General features: G+C 45.6%; 2 long non-coding RNA genes across 6 annotated transcripts in view; one reads left to right on the top strand and one right to left on the bottom strand.

Annotated features, from left to right (window-relative positions):
* Positions 1-21,761, bottom strand: part of LOC118241285 — a 39,756-nt gene that overhangs the window by 1,663 nt on the left and 16,332 nt on the right. For all 5 annotated transcript variants that reach the window (XR_004775971.1, XR_004775972.1, XR_004775968.1 and 2 more), the window contains one exon: positions 12,382-12,469. This is a non-coding gene — a long non-coding RNA (uncharacterized LOC118241285). The remainder of the gene's footprint in view (positions 1-12,381; positions 12,470-21,761) is intronic.
* Positions 17,445-18,770, top strand: LOC118241286. Its single transcript, XR_004775973.1, has 2 exons — positions 17,445-17,715; positions 17,890-18,770. It is a non-coding gene; the product is annotated as an uncharacterized LOC118241286 (long non-coding RNA).

Raw genomic sequence — 21,761 nt, 5'->3', positions numbered from 1 at the left:
TGACAGAATTGAGCATTTAGCTATTTATAAGGTAAATTATAAGGTCCTGCAGTAAACACTGCAGCTTTACACGTGGTTTTCCATCAGGGTGTACTTATAGACGGGAGGGAGGGAGAGAGACAGAAATTAGAATAGACTGTGATGAACTATGTCAGGGTTTATTGATGGGCCTAGGCTGTGTACTTTAAATATGTCAGTTGCAAGAGTGCTAGATTGCTTATTAAAAAAAAAAAAAACCTTTGTGTCTTTATATGGACTGAACAACTTGAGTCAGGCACCAGTGGATTCCAATCTTTCGCAGTGTATTAATGCGACAGCAAAGTGCTTAAGATTAAAAAGGCATGAAAATTCCAGTTTTCCACAACACAGGGCCATTTAAAATACACTTCTAATGGGAACATAAAACTGAATATAAATGTGTGTTAATGGGAGAGAGAAAGAGAGAGAGAGAGAGAAAGAGGTAAAGAGAGAAAGTGTGTGAGTGAGTGAGTGTGTGTGTCTCAAGGTTATAACTGGCACAGGGAGATATGGCACCATCCTGGTGGCCCTTTTATATCACCGTGGCAACATCAGAGGTCCTTGCCCATTTCGGACTGGCCAAACATTCATCACCTTGACAACACACATACACACACCTATGGGCACAGGCCTCTGGGATGTGCAAACACATTAAATCACATAACCAACCCGCCACACACACACACACACACAAGGACAGCCCAGAACACTGTTCTGTTCCCTGACCATGAGGGGCATTTTATTTTCTCCTCCGTTTCAGATAAATGTTGCTGAATAAGCATAAACAAGGTTTAAATTTGCATTCTTTGTGTGAATGAGATGCACAAAACATATCCAGAGAACTGACTGCTCAGACTGCCAACTGTCCATGACAAAAAGGCTTTTTATCCAAAATTTTCAGGCACAAACCCAAACAAGCTCTCACATACAACACACTATACAATCTACAACCTCTATGCACAAAATACACACAGCGGGCATCACGCACTACCCACACACACAATATTCACACAGGCAAACGCTGCGATGCTGATACTAAGATCACTATGTAAAACTACCTCATCTCCCAGTATTACGTTTAATGCGGGCATATTTAAACTTTCCAAAACCAGCAGAGAGATAAAATAATCGCGGCTACATGGTTTTACCCTCCTGTAATTCCTGTAAATTAGCCAATTTTCTACTGAAGGCATTAATGACTAGCAATAAGCTGAATACCTCACTACTGTGCTGTTAGCAGAAAAGCAGGTGCTGCTGGATTAACTCACCACTGACTCCAGATCAGCCTGCTCTACGTTTAAGAGACTCAGGCTGCAACACCTCAAGCCGACCTGCTGTCCCCAGGACAACAACCGTTTTTAACTCGCACGGTCAAAAACAGGTGAATGTGTGGCAATTGCCTGTTGGACAGGACTTACTGACCAGTGCCGAGGTGAGAATATTTGGGATGTACCAATACATCAGCCACCATCAGTTTCAGGCGATAAAATGGCAAATGAACTACTGGCCAACTTTTTAGGAATACCTAACAGGTGCTACCGATAGTTCTATACAAATCAAAGGGAAAGGGAAAGACGGTACCTTTTGTAGCCATATGAATAAAACTCTGCTATGGTGAAAATCCATTTTTGAGTGATTGGCCTGTCGTTTGTGGTCCTACTCGCTCCTCTCAGCGCACCTGATTGTGCTTCTTAGACACGTTATAGGTTTTTGGAACTATGACATTATCTATTGATTTTGGAACAAAAAAAGACTTAAACCTCTAAAACTTCACCTCCGTCTTTTCTCCTCCACCCGCCACCTCCTCTCATCAGAGGACCACTGAGGCTGTGAGAGCCATTATATCTTATATACACATATACCTGCCCCACAAAATAAGGAGAGACATCTACACACAAGACAAACCAATAACAAAGGAGAGAGACGAGGGAAAAAGACAAGACGAGAAGGACAGAGAATAAATTAGATTAGTTATATTAACAGCACAATATATTAGATAAATAATTGACCCAATAATATATTGATATTTGTTTTGACTGACTCTCTCTCTATTTTATATATATAAAATCTATAATATATATTGTGTAGGACCTCAACAAAGTGCATCAACTCAACGTGGCATCAACTCTGCAAGTGGACGGAAGGATGGTGGACCCTGTTGTCTGGATAGCCACCCACAGCTCTGTGGTATTTGTAGGCTCTCCACCACGTCCCATAAATGCTTGACTGAACTCATGCTGGGTGAACGTGCAGGCTGCACCATTCACTGGAACTCTCCAGAAAGCTCCTCGAACCAGTTCTGTAAAACTGTGCATTGTTCTGCTGGAACAGCCTGTCATTGTAGAGGTACATGAAGTACATGAAGGGCTGCAAATGGTCACCAAGCAGTGAAACGTCGTGAACACTGCTCAATGACGTGTTTAGGTAGACCAGCGGACCCAACCCACATCATGAGAATACACCCCGAACCAGTAGGTAACCAGCACCAGCCTGCACAGTGCCTTGTTGACAACAGGGGTCCAAGCCCTACTATCAGCCTCAAACAATTGGTACCATGACCCACTGGACCACACCATATGTTGCCAGGATTCTGGGGTCCAGCTACAAGACCACTGTGTCTGGTGTCGTTGTGTTAACGGGGGCACTCTGTTAACATCCCATAGAAGCTAAAGAACACTGCACTGACCTGTGAGATGTTTGTGTGGGGCCTCCTGCATTGAATGTGGATGTGATTTCTGCCAGGGTCATTCATCTGTTCACACAGACAATTCTCGCGAAATGTCACCGGTCATGATCATTAAGCACCCATGGACAGCCTCTGCGCTGTGCACTGTGGATAACTCCTTCTATGATGTATTCTCACTAAACATGTGACAGTGTGGCTCAAGGAATATTAAATGTGTGCACAACTTTGGAAATGGAACATCCCATCTTTCTGGCACCCTCACATATATATATGGCGGGGGGTTGCATGAGTGTGTGTGTGTGGTAAAGTTATTTATTATTCTATGCATCTTGGGTAGGATTTTATGTCGAGATGAAATGCTAGTAAAGTCTGACACCCGTGGGGACAGAGGTAAGGTGTTTCCTTTTGTCTTAATTTTTGATCTGTTGAAATTTCAGACATTTGGTGAAGTATGATGCCATACTTTTTGATTATTTACGGAAATTATAATAAGGTGTTATTAAATACATGTTTCAGATGTGTAATGCCTTTTTCATTACATAAATGTATTGATGTACTAAACTGGGTTGTGTATAGAAGAGTTTGTGATTTTGTGTAGTTCCCACTAATGCGTCAGAGTAGCTGCTATTGTTGGACTTTTAAAACAGTGGTGGTGTTTACGCACCGGCTGAAAAAAAGGTACCAATATCTCAGTATCTTCTCATAATGTTTGCTCTGCTTCAGTCCATGGGTTTTGTGTTGAGGTTGGGATCGAGTACTGCATTAAAATCACCTCCAACTATAACTGGTGATCCAGAACGATTGTGGAGGGTTGAGAAAAAGTTCGGTATTTGGGCTGTAGATATTTGCAGTGATAAATGTAGTTATTGATGGTGATGTTTATGATGATCAATCATTTTTCTGTATCAGCAATATAATGTATCAGTTTTATTATAAGTGAAATTGATGAACTTATTATTTATTGCATTATCATACAATTGTTTTCTATTATAATGGACAGAATAAATGTGAATTAAGTGTAGTGACTTCAGTTTAATGTTCTGGTTTAGTTAGGTGTTGTAGCACTTTAATTTATATTAAGTGAGAGCAGATTCCACAAATGTTCCATGTTAAAAGTTTGAGATACAATATTTTACACATTTAAAGTTAAAATAAAATTAGTTAAAGTATTTAAAGTAGAGTGGAAGATGAGTAGAAATGCAGATCAATAAAATGATATACTGACAGGTAGCTAGACATGAAGATAAATAGATATAAAGCTATATGGATAGATGAGTATAAATTATAGATTAGATTGACAGCTAGTCATACAGATATATAGATAAAAGGATAAATGATAGATGGATAGATACAGATAGATGGATAGATAGGTAGATGAATATGCAGGAAAATTGTTTGGTATATAGATAATAAAGATGTTGGAAGAGAGCGAATGCAAGTTTTAACATCCCAGAATAACTAGGGAGTCACATCCTTATCTTGGGGGAGGTGTCCCACAACGGGGTTTGTCCACAGAAAGAACTCCTTTCCATTCATTTATGAATTTTGTTCTGATAGCAAGTGTTTTTGTGGTGATCCATTATTTACCATGGGGATTAGTGATTTATGCCATCAACTCTCCCTTTGCTCATTACTAGTTGCTTGTGCTTGAAGTGTTCGACTGTAATGACGATGAGTCGCAGATGTTTGTTTTGGGTCACTTGTTTACTCCAGCCAGTGTACTCAGTGAAATGTTATGGTCTTGGCTCTTTTGGGTGAGATTTTAGCTTACTTGTCATTTATTCTTGCAAGACATTTTCAGGATCTTCAGGTATGCGTTGTGAAACACCCGAGAATAATACATTGTCCGTCATATTTCAAGTTTATCGATCAAGAACTGTTTCTTTCATTAGTTCATTTCCTGTCATCACTGTAGATAGCTGGCTTAAGAGGTCATTGACGGCACATTGCAGGGTTTTATTTCCTTTCAATATGGACATTATTTGCTCTTGGCTCAACTCCAGACTTTTGTGACACGTTTGAAAATGAAACGCAGTACTTCAAACAGTTAATCGTACGCTGAAGCAGGCTGGTTTTCTGACAATAACAAACGTAATGTCACTGACCTCTGAGAGACTGGGAGATTTTGTCTCCTCTGGTTCTGTGTGTGGGTTATCTGAACGCAGCCTTTTAGAGGTGGGCATTGGGGGTTTGTTTGGCTTCTTCTTCAGTCTTCTCCTTTGTTCATGAGAAGATGTTTGTAGTGCAGATGGACGTTTTCAGGAGATTCCATGGCATGAATAATCCAATCCAAAACGAGACGAACAAAACCGCAACTCAAAGACAGCAGGCGGTGTCGCAATCTAGAAGCTGGGGGTGCCATCTTATTTCTTGTTGCCTGCACTCGGCCTCGTGCGGCTTGGCGTTTGGTGCGTCACTCTTCCACCCCAAGTCTAAAACTTTGCCTCTAGAAATTTGAAGTGTGTAGAAAATACTGCGGAAACCACACACTCAGAGCACCGCTCCACGACCCGCTGCATAGCCACTGGCCCCCAGAGACACTCCCATCCTGCTTGCAGTGCAGCATTGCAAACCCACAACCAAAGGGGCTTCTGCAAAAGACAAAGATCCACAGCGACTGGGATTCACATCACAGCAAAATGGTCGGTATTAGGCAATAGGTTTTAGCCAGTGGGTTTTCAGTCCTGCATGAAATTGCTGTTCTCTACCCCATTGCGAGACTTTTTTGTTTGTATATCCCACAAGGCCTTGCGCTGGAGTGAGCAGCTGCTGGGAGTGACAGCATGTCCTCAGTGAAAGCTCACAAGAGGAAAACCAGCGCCCAGTGTTAGAGGTTAAGATGAGCCTGCCAACTGCTGAATCTGAATCTGACTCTAGCATTGGCCAGTTACATGCCACTTTCTTCAGTGCCTCATTCTGTGTGTGTGGTGTGTGTTACATATTGTAGATCATAACTACTGTTGAAGTAGGTTTGGCAGCCCCACCCTGACCATAGCTAAATATTCTTTTTGAAGTTATTATTCATTTACACACACACACACACACACACACAATGTAATTGCATCTTTCATGTCTCTCATGTATTTCTTAGCCCCTCTCTCACTGCCTCTCTATTCCATGCAGACGCATGTCCAATCACACCACCTAGACATACATCCAGTCACTCCACCCAGATCTACGTCCAGTCACTCCACACATTCAACAGCAAATATAACCTGGCTATTCTCCAGCTTGGAAGGAAAAGAGCCGACATCCGTATAATAGCATCACCTCCTCATGTAGCACCACCTGTGAGCAACTATACACACATTACCAGAGAGAGAGAACGAGAGAGCATCTGATGAACAGAAGGGAAGGATCAGAGATCTCTAAGGTAAGAAGGCAAGGGAGCGCTGGCATATTAGCACACTAGCAGACCCCTTTCAACCTTTCACACTGACGGTTGCAAACAAACAGATGCGCACATAAACATGTGCACACACCCAAGCATGTACACATACGAACATGCGCGTACACACACACACACACACAGGCATAATTTGGGATTTTTACAAAAACTATTCTTGTGAAATGGTGCCCAAACTGGTACTTAAAAATAATAATAAAACAAGGGTCAACAACAAATGTTTTGTTTTGTTTTTTTATCTAAGGCAAATTTGAACTTCAAAGTGAACAATATATATACAATTATCTCCCCATCGTGTGGGCCAGGGACATCCACACTGCCCACTGATGTGCTTGGCATGGGGTCACACAAGTTGTCAAATATGGTACATCTCTCCGCTTTCAAGTGTATCCCATGTGTCACCAGATGCTTTATTAAATTTGACGTGTTGCAATGGCTTTTAAAGTAGCAATAAGACATGTTTCCAAAGAGTCTTATTCACATTATGAAATGCCTGTTGTACTGACACCTAGTGGCCTGGAGGTTTCAGAGATTCTATAGTAAAATCTATTTTAAACATGGCGACCTCTATGTAGGGACCCACTCTACAGAGCGTAACCTGGTTCATTTGAGGACTAAAAAGCAATTTTATTCTTTATCTCATATGAGCTGCAATTTATAGAAAAAAATATCTTAAAAGAATAAATATTCACTTTTATAAATATTGTTTGCTGCTTTTTGTGGTTCAAATGACTTACTGCTCCTTTTTAAAATATTTCTTGCACATCCTGGTATTGTAATGCTTTTTGGTGAAACACAGCCACACCTTTTAGCTTTAGGCTGTGTGTAACTGTGTGTAAAGTACTAGCTAAGGGTTAGGCATTAACTAGCAATGGCAACATAACAGGCAGTAATACTTCTGTTGCCTCTAAATTCCATTTTGCAAACACCTGAGGGCAAATATTTCAATTGATAGCACAGGCATTTAGCTAAAGGAGTACCTTGGTGAAAAAATAAAAAATTACACGATTTTCCACTTAAACCAGATGCAGCCGAAAGGCCAAGATATTTTGCTTCCTTAGTTTAGAACAAAAGCTGCTAACTGCTAACATTGCTAAAAACAGTGGAAGTCAACAGTAACCCAAATAACCTAGCCACACTTCTATCAAACTGCATCTAGTTCTTAATAAAGGTCTTCAAACCTAGATGATATGTTTTAATATGCAGTATGACTCACTGTGAAGTAGCTATAAAAGTGAAAAAAAAAATTTCAGCACTATGGGTAGCGACCTGGATGTGGTTTGAGCAGGTTGAGAGGATTTCGTGGAGGTGTAACCTATTGCTGAAGGTTTTGTCATTGTTGACTTCTTGTTTGTTTGCAATGTTAGCAGCTTTTGTTCTAAACTAAAGAAACAAATTTTGGACTCCAAACATGTTATGGCTGATAGACTATGCCTGGGATAAGTTAAAAATAATGTTTAAAAAAAAGGTTTTTTACTTCATTTTATTATTATTATTTTTTTTTATCCCTTTAAGGGGGCATTTTTTATGACACTTAAAGGGATAAGTTAAAAATAAATGTTATTTATTCAATATGATTTATTTATTTATCCCTTTAAGTGAGATCGATATTGGGCACCTAAATCTGAGTTGTTATTCAGTTCGGTAGATACCGATCACATAAGAACTGTTACCATATCGGTACTGGATTTCAGCCCGCATCTTTAATCACACAATACCACAAACGTGCCCGCATGTGCTCAAACATACGCATACAAACAGCATGCACAAACACACACATACGCGCACACAGAAACGCGTGCACTCACGTACTGAGAGGCAAGATGAGAGGGCAATCACGTTTCCTCAGCAGCTGCCGTCTGTAAATTAAACACCTACAGCCTGCTTTCTCCTTATTTACTCAGTCTAGTCATGGAAAACTCTCCACTCACCTCTCCTTCCTCCACACACGCGCGCGCACACACACACACACACACACACACACACACACACACACACACACACACACACACACACACACACAGCCTATTCACTTTTGTTTATTCCTAGAAATAGCATATCCAACAGTCATTTGCATGTTTGAACACAGTAATGCATATCATTTGCATACACTAGCACTGGCTAAAGAGATCGAGCCTGAGATTACCTCTGTGTGTTTGCTTACTCTTCTGGTTTCTACGGTTCTCAGAACTAGATGAGGAGTACCATAAATAATATGTGCTGATCATTTTATTGTACATACTCCTGTAATGTACAATAAAAAATTTGGAACAACTGGTTTTAATTATGAAGTTGGTGATATGAATGAATAAATCATGCAATGAAAATGTATTTTTAATATAAAAATACATATTAATACTTTGAGTGTTTGGTATATAATCTGTGTGTGTGTGTGTGTCTTGCACTAACACAACGTCACTATTCTGTTAACTGACTAGCTAATTATGGAGTCAGTTGTTCCAAAATGGGAGACAAATGGGAGATAATGTGTGACGAGGCCGATATCTTGGGGCAGGCCCCAGTTCTGGCGCTGTAGCAGATTGCAGCTGGATACAGCCCTGCGGGAGACACCCAGGGGGTCTCCTCGCTAATAGCCCCGTGTCGGAAGGCGAACCCCCTGCACACACACACACACACACACACACACACACACACACACAAACACAGCTTCACGCCAGGCCGTTTCTTCGAGCTGTCGGCTGGGGATTGTTTCATAACACTGACTCATTTGCAGACGCTGCCGCTTGCGTGAGTGTTTGCGAGGTGGTGGCAGGAAGGCGGAGCAGGGCGCTCCATGTAGCGCGCTGATACACAGGCATATGTCTAATGCACTCTTTCCTGTACGTGTGTGTGTGGGGGGGGAGGGGAGACAGCGAGAGAGACACAGAGATACCAGATCTCATTATAACGACTGAAATGACTGCATCATCTTTGAACTAAATGAAGGTTTTTATCTTCTGCACTCTAACAAAAAAAGGCGCAGAGTCAGTGTCTGTATTCCTGTGGAAAGACCGTGGCCTTCTTCAGTTAGAAACGTAGGAAGAGGGCATTTTGGGTAGGCTTACAATATCTATTCAGGGCACCTTCTTTAGCGACGATTCATGAAAAAAAAATGCGAATGATTAAATGCAGCTATCGCTGAAAACGGGCAAACGTTCGCCATCACACCATAAAGAACAGGCGGGCGAACAGCGAGAGAAGAGCTGCGATTAAGGAGGCGGAGCTAATGCCGAGAGGAGCATCCGAGGCCAGCCAATCAGCTCCCTCCACACAGTCTCCAGTGCAAAAGCTGTAGCATCAGTCAGCACTGCTGGGCTTCTGTCGTTTTTGCATTAAAATGTTTTACATCCAACGAGTCAAATGAATAAATGAAACATGTAAGTGTTTAATGGAAGAAAAATGTGTTTTGTTCTAGATGTGACAAAACTGGGGTGTTTAAGAGTTACAGGTAAATGTCTCAAAAATAAGGCAGATAAAAACACTCTATGCCTCTATCTTACTTTTTCTCACAAACACAAACACATGGTGTGGGTGTGTATGTGTTTTAACGGGGTGTGTGTGTGTGTGTGTGTGTGTGTGTGGGTGAGCATGATTGTTATAATGTGGCTGTGTGTCAGTCTGCAGTCTGTTTGTGTGTGTGTGTGTGTGTGGGGGTTTCCAGCTGGGTCATGCGTGAGTGTGTCAGGCTGGTGTGTGTATATATAATGAAATGACACAGAGTAGCAACGGCCACCCAAGCTCTTTAGTTCAGAGATGATAACGCACTCAACACAGGCATATTTATGCAGAGGTGTGTGTGTGTTAATAATTACTTCAAAGAGAATATTTAGCTATGGTCAGGGTGAGGCTGCCAAGCTCCGTTCAACAGTAGTTTGAACTATAATATATAACACCCACACACACACACAGAATGAGGAACTGGTGAACGTGGCATTTAACTGGCCAATGCAGATTCAGCAGTTGGTAGGCTCATCTTAACCTCTAACACTGGGTGCTGGTTTTCCTCTTGTGAGCTTTCACTGAGGACATGCTGCTCACTCCAGCGCAAGGCCTTGTGGGTTATACATATTAAACAAAAAAGTTTGGCGCTGGGGTTGAGAAGAACAATTTCATGCAGTACTGAAAACCCACTGGCTAAAATGCTTTAACGGGAACTCCAGTCCTGAAAATCTAATTCATCTCTCTCCTGAGAGCAACTTCAGACCAGCTCAGCACAGGATCAACAATCTGAATACTGCTCATATCAGTGAGTCACTCTCGTGCGCGCATGTGTGTGTAACAGGAAAACCTCAAGGCTAACCACTGTCTCTCTACAGCACACAAGAGGAATTTATGCCACCTGACAGAGAAAAAGGTATCTGAGAAATCAGAGTTAGGCAAAAACATAAATAGCAAGGAAATGATTGCTGTTGACAAACTGTCAGAGAATGCGGAATTCTGGCTTCCACTGAACTGCTATGTGTTGGAGCAAGAGGAAGACAGTGTTGTGGCTCCAAATAACCATAATGCTTCATCCAGACGTCCTCTTCCTCCATGATAACACGTTAGCGCAAACTCTTAAGCAAACAAGCTTACAATGTTTACACATGCGCATACAGGCACGCGAGCACACTGCAAAAAAGAGAATGTTAAGACTAATGGGGGAAACTATTGGCAACATCAGAATATAAACACACACAGATTAGCACTGCAGTCTGTCACTAATAGCAACAGAAATTAAATACTTCAATATACATCATTCTGTGGAGTGTAAGAGTGCAACAGTTCATGTGGGAAGACACACCCCTCCTCACAGCAGTGCTGCTAGACAGAGCCCCCCCAACAGATCCCCCCCCACTACAGCAGTGCTGCTAGACAGAGCCCCCCCCAACAGATTCCCCCCCACTACAGCAGTGCTGCTAGACAGAGCCCCCCCCAACAGATTCCCCCCCACTACAGCAGTGCTGCTAGACAGAGCCCCCCCAACAGATGCCCCCCCACTACAGCAGTGCTGCTAGACAGAGCCCCCCCAACAGATGCCCCCCCACTACAGCAGTGCTGCTAGACAGAGCCCCCCCAACAGATGCCCCCCCACTACAGCAGTGCTGCTAGACAGAGCCCCCCCAACAGATGCCCCCCCACTACAGCAGTGCTGCTAGACAGAGCCCCCCCAACAGATCCCCCCCCACTACAGCAGTGCTACTAGACAGAGCCCCCCCCAACAGATCCCCCCCATTACAGCAGTGCTACTAGACAGAGCCCCCCCAACAGATCCCCCCCCACTACAGCAGTGCTGCTAGACAGAGCCCCCCCAACAGATCCCCCCCCACTACAGCAGTGCTGCTAGACAGAGCCCCCCCAACAGATCCCCCCCACTACAGCAGTGCTACTAGACAGAGCCCCCCCAACAGATTCCCTCCCACTACAGCAGTGCTACTAGACAGAGCCCCCCCAACAGATCCCCCCCACTACAGCAGTGCTACTAGACAGAGCCCCCCCAACAGATGCCCCCCCCACTACAGCAGTGCTACTAGACAGAGCCCCCCCAACAGATCCCCCCCCCACTACAGCAGTGCTGCTAGACAGAGCCCCCCAACATATCCCCCCCACTACAGCAGTGCTACTAGACAGAGCCCCCCCAACAGATCACCCCCCCACTACAGCAGTGCTGCTAGACAGAGCCCCCCCAACAGATCCCCCCACTACAGCAGTGCTGCTAGACAGAGCCCCCCCACTACAGCAGTGCTGCTAGACAGAGCCCCCCCAACAGATCCCCCCACTACAGCAGTGCTGCTAGACAGAGCCCCCCCAACAGATCCCCCCACTACAGCAGTGCTGCTAGATAGAGCCCCCCCAACAGATCCCCCCACTACAGCAGTGCTGCTAGACAGAGCCCCCCCAACAGATCCCCCCCACTACAGCAGTGCTACTAGACAGAGCCCCCCAACAGATCCCCCCCACTACAGCAGTGCTACTAGACAGAGCCCCCCCAACAGATCCCCCCCCACTACAGCAGTGCTACTAGACAGAGCCCCCCAAACAGATCCCCCCCACTACAGCAGTGCTACTAGACAGAGCCCCCCCAACAGATCCCCCCCCCCACTACAGCAGTGCTGCTAGTCTGACCACCCCAGTGGCAGGAAGACCCCCCCCCCCACCGCCCCAGGACAGTAATGTTAGTAGATCTCAGCAGTGCAGGGAGACTGAAACCCTCCCCACCCCCCACTAGAGTAGTGTTGGTAGAAAGACACCCCCTCGCCAAACCCCAGCAGTGCAGGAGTGTGTGAGGTACCTGCTGAGCTGCACACAGTCTGGGAGAAGTCTCCTGTCCTATGGAGATCGAAGTTCCACCGCTAAGGCCTGCTATTCACACATGCCTCCTGTTAAATTTGACATGAAGCACACACACACACACACACACCTCTCATTAGAAACTAATATTAACATCTAATAATGTTAACATATTTTACATACAGATCAGGTTCTCTCTCCATACTGGATGTGGACTCTTCAGGAACCAAAAGTTCTGATTGACAAAGTTGCACACATTTATCCACTTTTCATTTTAAACACAGATGATTATGGGTATAAAAAAGAAGAAAAATCTAAAAAAAAAAAAAAAAAAAAAAAAAGCTTTAAAATTGTTTTAAACTATACCATCAATACTCCTGACACCTGACTGAGGAGTCTCTCATAAGCCAAATAAAGGGTTTATATGATGCAGTTCAGGTTTTTGAACTAGTTATAGTCTATAGTCTTTAATCAAACAAGATGGTCCTTTAATCTAACCTGTGTGGTAAATAATTAGATTACTGTAGAATCTATATCAATAGAATCAATCAGAACAATCAATATACTTAATATATACAATATCAGAATCAGATTGAGTCTTGACCTTTGAGTCCAAAATAGTATCAAAACTGTATCATTATGATAGAAATTCCACTGATCCACTACAACACAGGAGAACCAGTGAAAGGGTGTGAGTTTAGTTTTCTTCCTTCTTCCCCCCTCAGTCAACTCAGATTTTTTCCCCTTCTGGTGGGCCACTCCCTCTGTCTGAACTGCATTTGTTTTTGTGTGTGTGTGTGTGTGTGTGTGTGTGTGTGTGTGTGTGTGTGTGTGTGTGTGTGTGTGTGTGTGAGAGAGTGCGTGCGTGCGCATGTGGACGCGCGCACCTAGGACAACAGCCTACAGGATTCTGAGGCAGCATGAATAAAACATTAGCACAACCTCTCTATCAAAGGGAACAAATCGAGAGATCAGTCTTTTACTTGTGCACACAAGCACGCGCGCGCACATGCACCCTCGCCAGATTCATGCTTCCCACAGAGACATGTTCATCACTGAACTGCACATCAAAAGTACTTTCAAATCTTTTTTATCTCGTGACTCTACAGTCCTCTGTAACACGCCTGAGTTAATGCGTCTGTGTGTTTGGGTGCGCATCTATCTGGTTGGACTTTATGCAAACTCCACATAAATCTGATTACGTCTACGGTGTGTGCCAGAACGTTAGCGGTAGTGTCTCAAAGGTATCCTAGCAACAGCTGCTAGGTGAACAAAGAACCAATTAGAGACCTTCATCCGCTGTGGGCACATCTTTGTTCCAGAGGAGCACAATCTTCAGAGCGACGGTGAGACGAGCTTCCCGGCGACCTGTTTATACCAGCGCCTCTCTCTCGCTGAAGCTACTGGCCTTCTACAGTCTAGTGTGCGACATCACACTTCGGGCCTGGACAGCCAGCTACTTGGGAAAACCAGCCTGTAAGGGGTCCGGCTCTGCCATCCTCCTATGGTGCCTCCATCCCAGACAGGCCCACAGACTTCGTGCACCTGCTGGGCTGGCGGTGGAAGGATAGCAGCGCGAGCTAAGAGGAGACCGACCCAAACTGAACTCCAGCACTCCCCACGGGTGCAAAACAGTGCGACGGCCCGCCAGCTGCCCAAACGCCATTCATTCCGCTCCAGCCGCCATGAAACATTTTTTTATGCATCAGGCCCAGTGATGGTCCAGCTGCTCAGAGTCGCATAAGTGAAATGCATCTGTAGTGGTTTTAATAGCCAAACCGTTCCTCTTTTCTTCCTGTCCTTACAGTGCCACAGGACTGTTACATCCTGACACCTGAATGTTCCCTGCAAGTCTGTTACATCCTGACACCTGAATCTCTCCTGCAGGTCTGTTACATCCTGACACCTGAATGTTCCCTGCAGGTCTGTTACATCCTGACACCTGAATCTCTCCTGCAGGTCTGTTACATCCTGACACCTGAATGTTCCCTGCAGGTCTGTTACATCCTGACACCTGAATGTTCCCTGCCGGTCTGTTACATCTGTTACAGGTCTGTTCATTACATCATGACTTTTCTAAACAGATATGCACACACACACACACACACACACACACACACACACACACACACACACACACACACAAATGCACTGTGATGCATGGTGCAAACCTGATTATGTCTCTTGTGTGAGTAACAGCACTAAAGGACCGCACTCAATTTTTGGCCAAAATCAAACTCTTAAAATCTAATAATCCACTTTTCTTCCTGTCTCCACACTGATAGACCAGAATCTAATCAGAACAGAAACACTGAGGATGTAAACCCTCAAGCTAGGTGTGCAGCCACACACACACACACACTCCCCTTCTAGAAGCATTTAAATAAAACATTTATATAAAATATAATGCCTTGAAAACAATGCTCAAAACATAACTGTAAACCTGTGTGCCAGTAAGTTCACACACACACACACATACACAAATGCACTCACTCACCCACACCCCTACAAAGCCATTTATCTTCACTTATCACTCAGAGTCACACACACACACACACACACACAAAGAGAGAGCAAGTGAAAGATGTATAGACATATAAAGAGAGGGATGGAGGGAAACAGATAATATGAGAGAGAGAGAGAGAGAGAGAGAGAGAGAGAGAGAGAGAGAGAGAGAGAGAGAGAGAGAGAGAGAGAGAGAGAGAGCGAGAGAGAGAGCGAGAGCGGGGTTGGGGGGACTTCAGTACAGGCTCAGTGAGCACAGTCTCGCTACCGAAAGACCTGGCTGCCAAAACCAGAAAGAATGTGTGGTCAGTGCGTGACATTTGAGCCCGAGACGGAGATGCACTTTCTCCTTTATTACGGGAGACGTATGGGAGGTTTTCACAATAAAAAGACCAAATAAAATGCCACATTGTAATGATACAATCCAACATGAGACGCTACAAATCTTTCTAGGTTTAGGTTACACGGCAAATCTTTCCCGGCGGTGCGTGCACTCGAAACCTCTGCTCCCGCGTGCGTTTGGGGCGGTTTTAATAGCTGCTCCCTGTCCGTGCATTACCTCATTATCAGCGATACGTTAAGTGCCGGTGAAGTCGTCATTAAACCACCGATAGGTGGATCAGATCCGAACACCGGCTGTTGACTGCCAACAGAAACTGAGACGAGAGAAAGGTCAAAAATCCGATCAGCGCGCGTGTGGGACGGCGGCGGCAGCGCGAGGTTGTGAAAGGGCCGCTTTGATCGCACGGAATGGAGCGGTGCGGACTGCAGATTTCGATGATCAAGTGGATATCGTTACATCGTGCATCAACTTCTGCGTGGAGTGTGATACCGACGAAACGTGTGAACACGGCTGCCAGGTCGAAACCTTGGACGACAACGGAAAACAAGAAACTGTTGGTGGAAACAGAACGAGAGTTGAATGCAGATGATCAGCCAAGAGGGAAGTCGATTCAAAAGGAAATCCGGTGAAAACAAACATGAGACAGGCATGGAGTGGAATTAAAAACCATGATTGGTCAAAATCACCTAATAAATACCTGGGTGTAAATGTAAATGCCCTGAACGAACACTCTGCCAGATGGGAGTGACGTGCCAGTTAATCCAATAAGCTTGTACACGGGACGGAGAGTGCACCAATCACGGTAAACTGTCGGTCCTGGCAAATGGGGGCGGAACACTCTTAAGAGGAGCGAAGAACTGAGGCCTGTATTCAGGGGATTGTTTCAAAAATGGTTTTAATGTTAAACCATTCCCAACTCGGAGCAGTATTGAATTGTTTAGATATAGGAACATGGACACATAAGATTATGCACTTTTTAATTTCATTATAGTTCTAAATTGTGTCTGTCATTGATGTTTTAATGCTTTTAAATGTTTGGTGTTGTTTATTGTTATTTGTTGTTGTTTGTGTTTTAATGCTTAATGTGGCTCTTTATATGTAAGACAAATTCGTTTTGGGGCAATAATGGTTTTAATTAATCAACTAATCAATGAATCAATAAGTAGCTACCACCTCCCCATTCATGGTTGTGTTAATCTTTTACCCATATAATTACAAACATGATTCATACACAACTTCAATGTCAAAATATACTGGCTTAACATTTTCTTAAAGCCTTAATGGTCTGTTAGCTGCCATTAATATAGTTATTGATGTTCAGTTATTGTTGTTGTATTTGTTGCGATTAATTTTATTAATTCAGCTATTAGTACATTTATTGAATGTGTGAAACTATATTTTCAGGCACTGTTCCAGTTTGCTTTGTCTTGGTCAAAACGGAGACTGAGCGGAAGACAAAGAGAAAAAAAGTGAGAGAGTGTTTAATGCGCCTATCCTTGGTGAGAATCCATTTGTTTTGCAACAGACAGCCTCCTAATTCAAACTCATAAAAGTGCTGCACTTTCTCTCCAAATTGATTACAATGTCAACCATATTTACATCAACACACACACACACAGACTGGATGCAGCTGGACATGTGTTTCCCATGGAGGTCTCAGTGACTCATTGTTGAAAGAATGTAGATTAGTCAACTCTGTACTGTGGTAAAAGCAGGCCAGAGTGGAGCAGCGTCTGATGGTGCAGTAACGCTGGGGGCTCTCGGACGTAGCTGCCCTCCCGCACTGCCACTGGCTTCCTGTCCCAGCACCAAACCTTCCAGCAGAGGTCAGGTCCGACGATCCGCGTCATTATCAGTCCGAGCGGCAGGGAAACCCGTCACCAGACAGGAAACGCGTTTTGTTCTCACACGTGCGTGCAGACACACACACGGACATGGAGGATCACGTGCAGGCACGGGTGCCAGCACGCGTGCGCGCCCACACGAGTCCCACCGTAAGAGCCCCATCATTGTCATCATCATCATCATCGTCACCATTAGCATGGGTCCGACAGAGCCTGGCCTCGTTCCCACAGGCAACCGTCAATCAAAACAACAGCGGCGGACATCCACCACGCAGCCGCAGTAGAACGGGCATGGCCGCCGGTTACCACGGCAATGATCTAGGAAGGGTCATGCGAGCACATCCTGATAAAACAGTGGGTAAGAAGCCGTGCTGTGTTCCGCCCACGCTCAGCACAGGCCGCCAGATTCCCCTGGTTCCTGATGCACTGTGTAAACAACTGCTGCTTTAGGAGTGCATCCGTTACTGAGCCTCCGCACCCGAGACGCAGCACACGAGTGCTCCACGTCAACCTAAATATACACTGTAACACTCTGGAGTTTGCAGATTTAAAGCAGTGTTTTGGGGAGGTTTTTTCTTTTTTGTTTACTTGTGAAGTCTCTGAAGAAGTGATCGACAGAGCGAGTGTGCGGCAAAACCTGGAGGTAAGATTCCATCCAAGTGGTATTACTCAAAACAAAACCACAAAACTGCTAGAAATGTTTCCCTGTAAATGAAAAATACTAAATAAGTAGAGAAAAGGGTTTTAGGCTCACTTTGCTTGCTGGAAGGTATTGTGCCAAATTGCATCACATCCCATTTGCCAATAAATAATTCAGCTGCCAACGGAACTGAAGTCTGATGGACCTGCACAGGTGGTTTGGACCACGGTGAGACGTTGAAGCCAGGGGCTCTGTAGGAAACATCTCCAGCCCTAGAGCTGCTCCAGCCAGAGCTGCGGTGTGCCCCTCCGCTGCCCTGAAATACCCCTGCAGCAGAGTGTTTGTGCTCAGGCCACTGGATACTAATCAGGCCCGCTGACCTTCCACTGTGGACAATGAGAACTGTGTCCCATAGCTGAAACAAAAGGAGAAATCAGAACTCACTCGGCCTGATTCGCCATGGTACGGTTACAAAGTAATTACGCCTCCTCGGTGCCTGTCCGCCGGAAAACCGAGAACTCGGAGGCTGGAAAAGATTCCAAACGCAATAACTCAAAGTAACAAGGCGGATATTGCGTTATGGTGACATTCGCAATAGCTTGTGCCACGGCGGTGAGTTCCTAAGGGTTCGGTGACGTGGATCGGTGAGGTATGACGGGAATGTCAGTAAGGCATGTCGACTGGTGTTATCCGCACATCCCAGCGCAAACACAAAGCCCCCACAGCCGAAAAAACATCCCGATTTGGATTTTCACGATGCAGTTTGTATGGACGTTGGCATGTGCAGGCTATGCACGACAGTGTTTCGTGATGACTGAGAGCATGTTTTCCTCGCCAGCCCTGACGAAATAGCCCTGCTATATGGAACGCTAAAGCAATGAACTCTTCCCGCTATTCAAGGCATGCAGGCTTTTACAACAGAGCTCATACTTTACCTGCTGAATGTTATGCTTGGGTAAACCTGTAATTTATTGCACTCACATAATTGTAATTTTTCAAATAACAAGTTACACCATTTTTTGGCTGATTAAATTGAAGATTTTGTTGAATGTGTCAAAGATTTTCAGTTTCAAAAAATATTTTTTCCCCGCCAATGTGACATCCTTGTGTGTCACCAACCCCTAAACAGAGCTGAAGAAATGGAACCGCATTTGCATTTCACTCAGTGATGACACACAACTACATTCCAACATACAAACTCCCACTGCTCTGTCTCTCTGTGTGTGTGTGTGTGTGTGTGTGTGTGTGTGTGTGTGTATGTATGTGTGTGTGTGTCGCACATCATCTGTGGAGACTAAGGAAAAACAGTGACTCTGTCCATCTGGATGGTTACCACACCTAAAAAAGAATGAATTTGCCTCTGAGATCCATGCCTGACACACAAACACACACACAGACACAAACTCAAATGTTTTGACACTTAACACAATATTAATACACACAAATACAAACACACCCATATGCACACGCAGTCAGACACACACGCACAGTTCTCAGTGTGAGGCATGCAGACCACATTCTCAACCGCTGTAATAAAGCCCACACATACATTTCTCTCCGCCATAAAACCAAACAATAAAGCCTCTTCCTCCTCCTCTCTGCCTGCCTCACTCCACTCACACTGGCTCCTTATTGCACACAAAACCAAACCCAGCCCGCTCAGGCAGAGGTGTCCAACGTGAAATCAGACATTTGTCACCGCTGGCGTAGCGGATACCCGCGGCAACGAAAGGAGATCCTCTCCTTCCCCCGACCCTGAGCGGAGCGGCAGATCAAGGGTTGGGCCCTGCCTCTGGCTCCGCCTCCGTGTCAGAGAGGGTTCTGAGGGCAGTCCGTGTGGCGTGTCGGAGGATTTGAGCGCAGTCATGGAGCTGCTCCTTCAGGCACCAGCAGTCACAGTAGGAGAGTTAGAGAGGGGTGGGTATGAGATTGAGATTATGACCCAAAAGAAGCAGGACTGGAACTGGGTTCAGACTTTAATGTCCTGAACGCTATGCCCATTAGTCCTGCCTCCACAAACCCCATCCCTATCCCCCAACTGCCCCCGCCCGTCCAGAGGCTTTCGCAAAACCAGGAAAGAAAGTCGTGTGTAGCCTTACTGAACTACCACACTAGTCTATGATTATAGAATGGTTGCACAGCCACGCCCACGCCCACACCAGCAGGGGTGCCTAACCACGCCCCGGCACACCAGCAGGGTCCCCAGCTCCTTGTGTTCTGCAAGGTTCGCTGAACAGGACTCAGCATGATTGACACACGCACACACACACACACACACGCACACGCACGTCAAACCTGCAAGTTTCAAGCAATTTAGCTCATTTGCATTAGAACTGCTGGCAAAGTTCAGCTTTATCCAACTGTAAGCATGGACCAAAGCATTCCGTGATCAAAGTGTGAGAGCCACTATACATAGAGCCTAAACACTGCTCCATAAAACACTCTCCATCAGGAGACAGACTGAGGAGCCCAACAAGAGATGGAGTGGGTGTGTGAGAGAGAGAGAGAGAGAGAGAGAGAGAGAGAGAGAGAGAGAGAGAGAGGAGGACTTTTCTCTCTCACTCCCTACTCAACCCATCTACTGAGGCTTAGTCTGCCACTGCAATTTTGACATTTTAGTTTGGGCAAAGATAATGGTCGGTTTAGTAGCTGCACGCATACAGACGCACACAGGACTTAATTAGAGGCAACGCACAGTAGCGTAGGAGGTGTGTATAAAACACGAGTGACTAATAGGGTGCTTTCAGTCCAAATATTTACAGATCTCACTCTCTGCAGCCAGAGAAGATGCACAAATACTACCTGCACTGGACTCCGCACTCGTCCGTCACGCACCGCCTCAGCCAATCAAAGTTCCTGCTTCCGGACAGCACCGGCGAAGGCCTATCAACAGTTAGGAGGCGAACCTCATCAGCCAATCGTCCGCGGGCGCCACAACTGTTAGACTTAAATCTGCTCGGGAGTGCTGTGCTAGCCCGTGATTTGTAGCTCAGGGAGGGTCAGGACTCACCCTGGCGTTCAGCTTTATCACAGAACCCCCCTGTTTCTGGGCTTTCCCCTCTCATGGGATCTGTGGAAGGGTCTGTCCCTCCGCAAGATGTCTGCCACTACTTGCAGATTAGAACGCTGCCTGTTTGCAGCCAGGCCGAAAACATCGACCAGAACGGGTGGAACTGGTAACGGCACAGAGAGAACAAGCAGAGAGCCTGGACAGAGAGTGAGGGAGGGAGGGAGGGAGAGAGAGAGAGAGGGAGTAAGGGAGGGAGAGAGAGAGAGAGAGAGAGAGAGAGAGAGAGAGAGAGAGAGAGGGAGGAAGGAAGAGAGAGAGGGAGTAAGGGAGGGAGAGAGAGAGGGAGTAAGGGAGGGAGAGAGAGAGAGAGAGAGAGAGAGAGGGAGAGAGAGAGAGGGAGGAAGGAAGAGAGAGAGAGGGAGTAAGGGAGGGAGAGAGAGAGAGGGAGGGAGGGAGGAAGAGCGAGAGGGAGTAAGGGAGGGAGAGAGAGAGAGGGAGGGAGGAAGAGAGAGAGGGAGTAAGGGAGGGAGAGAGAGAGAGAGAGAGAGAGAGAGAGAGGGAGGGAGGAAGAGAGAGGGAGAGAGACAGCGAGAGAGGGAGTAAGGGAGGGAGAGAGGGGGGGAGGGAGGAAGAGAGAGAGAGGGAGTAAGGGAGGGAGAGAGAGAGAGAGGGAGTAAGGGAGGGAGAGAGAGGGAGGGAGGGAGGGAGAGAGAGAGGGAGTATGGGAGGGAGAGAGAGAGAGGGAGGGAGGGAGGGAGGGAGAGAGAGAGAGGGGGAGTAAGGGAGGGAGAGAGGAAGGGAGAGAGAGAGAGAGAGTGAGAGAGAGAGAGAGAGAGAGGGAGAGAGAGAGAAAGAGGGAGGGAGGGAGAGAGAGAGTGAGAGAGTGAGAGAGAGAGAGAGAGAGGGAGAGAGAGAGAAAGAGGGAGGGAGGGAGAGAGAGAGTGAGAGAGTGAGAGAGAGAGAGAGAGAGAGAGAGAGAGAGAGAGAGAGAGGGAGGGAGGGAGGGAGGGACTCCAGCCCTCTGACTCAGAGAACTTCT

Source organism: Electrophorus electricus, chromosome 5 (genome assembly GCF_013358815.1).
Source record: "Electrophorus electricus isolate fEleEle1 chromosome 5, fEleEle1.pri, whole genome shotgun sequence".
Lineage (NCBI taxonomy): Eukaryota > Metazoa > Chordata > Actinopteri > Gymnotiformes > Gymnotidae > Electrophorus > Electrophorus electricus.
Note: the sequence above shows the minus strand (reverse complement) of the source record. Positions and strands in the feature narration are given on the sequence as shown.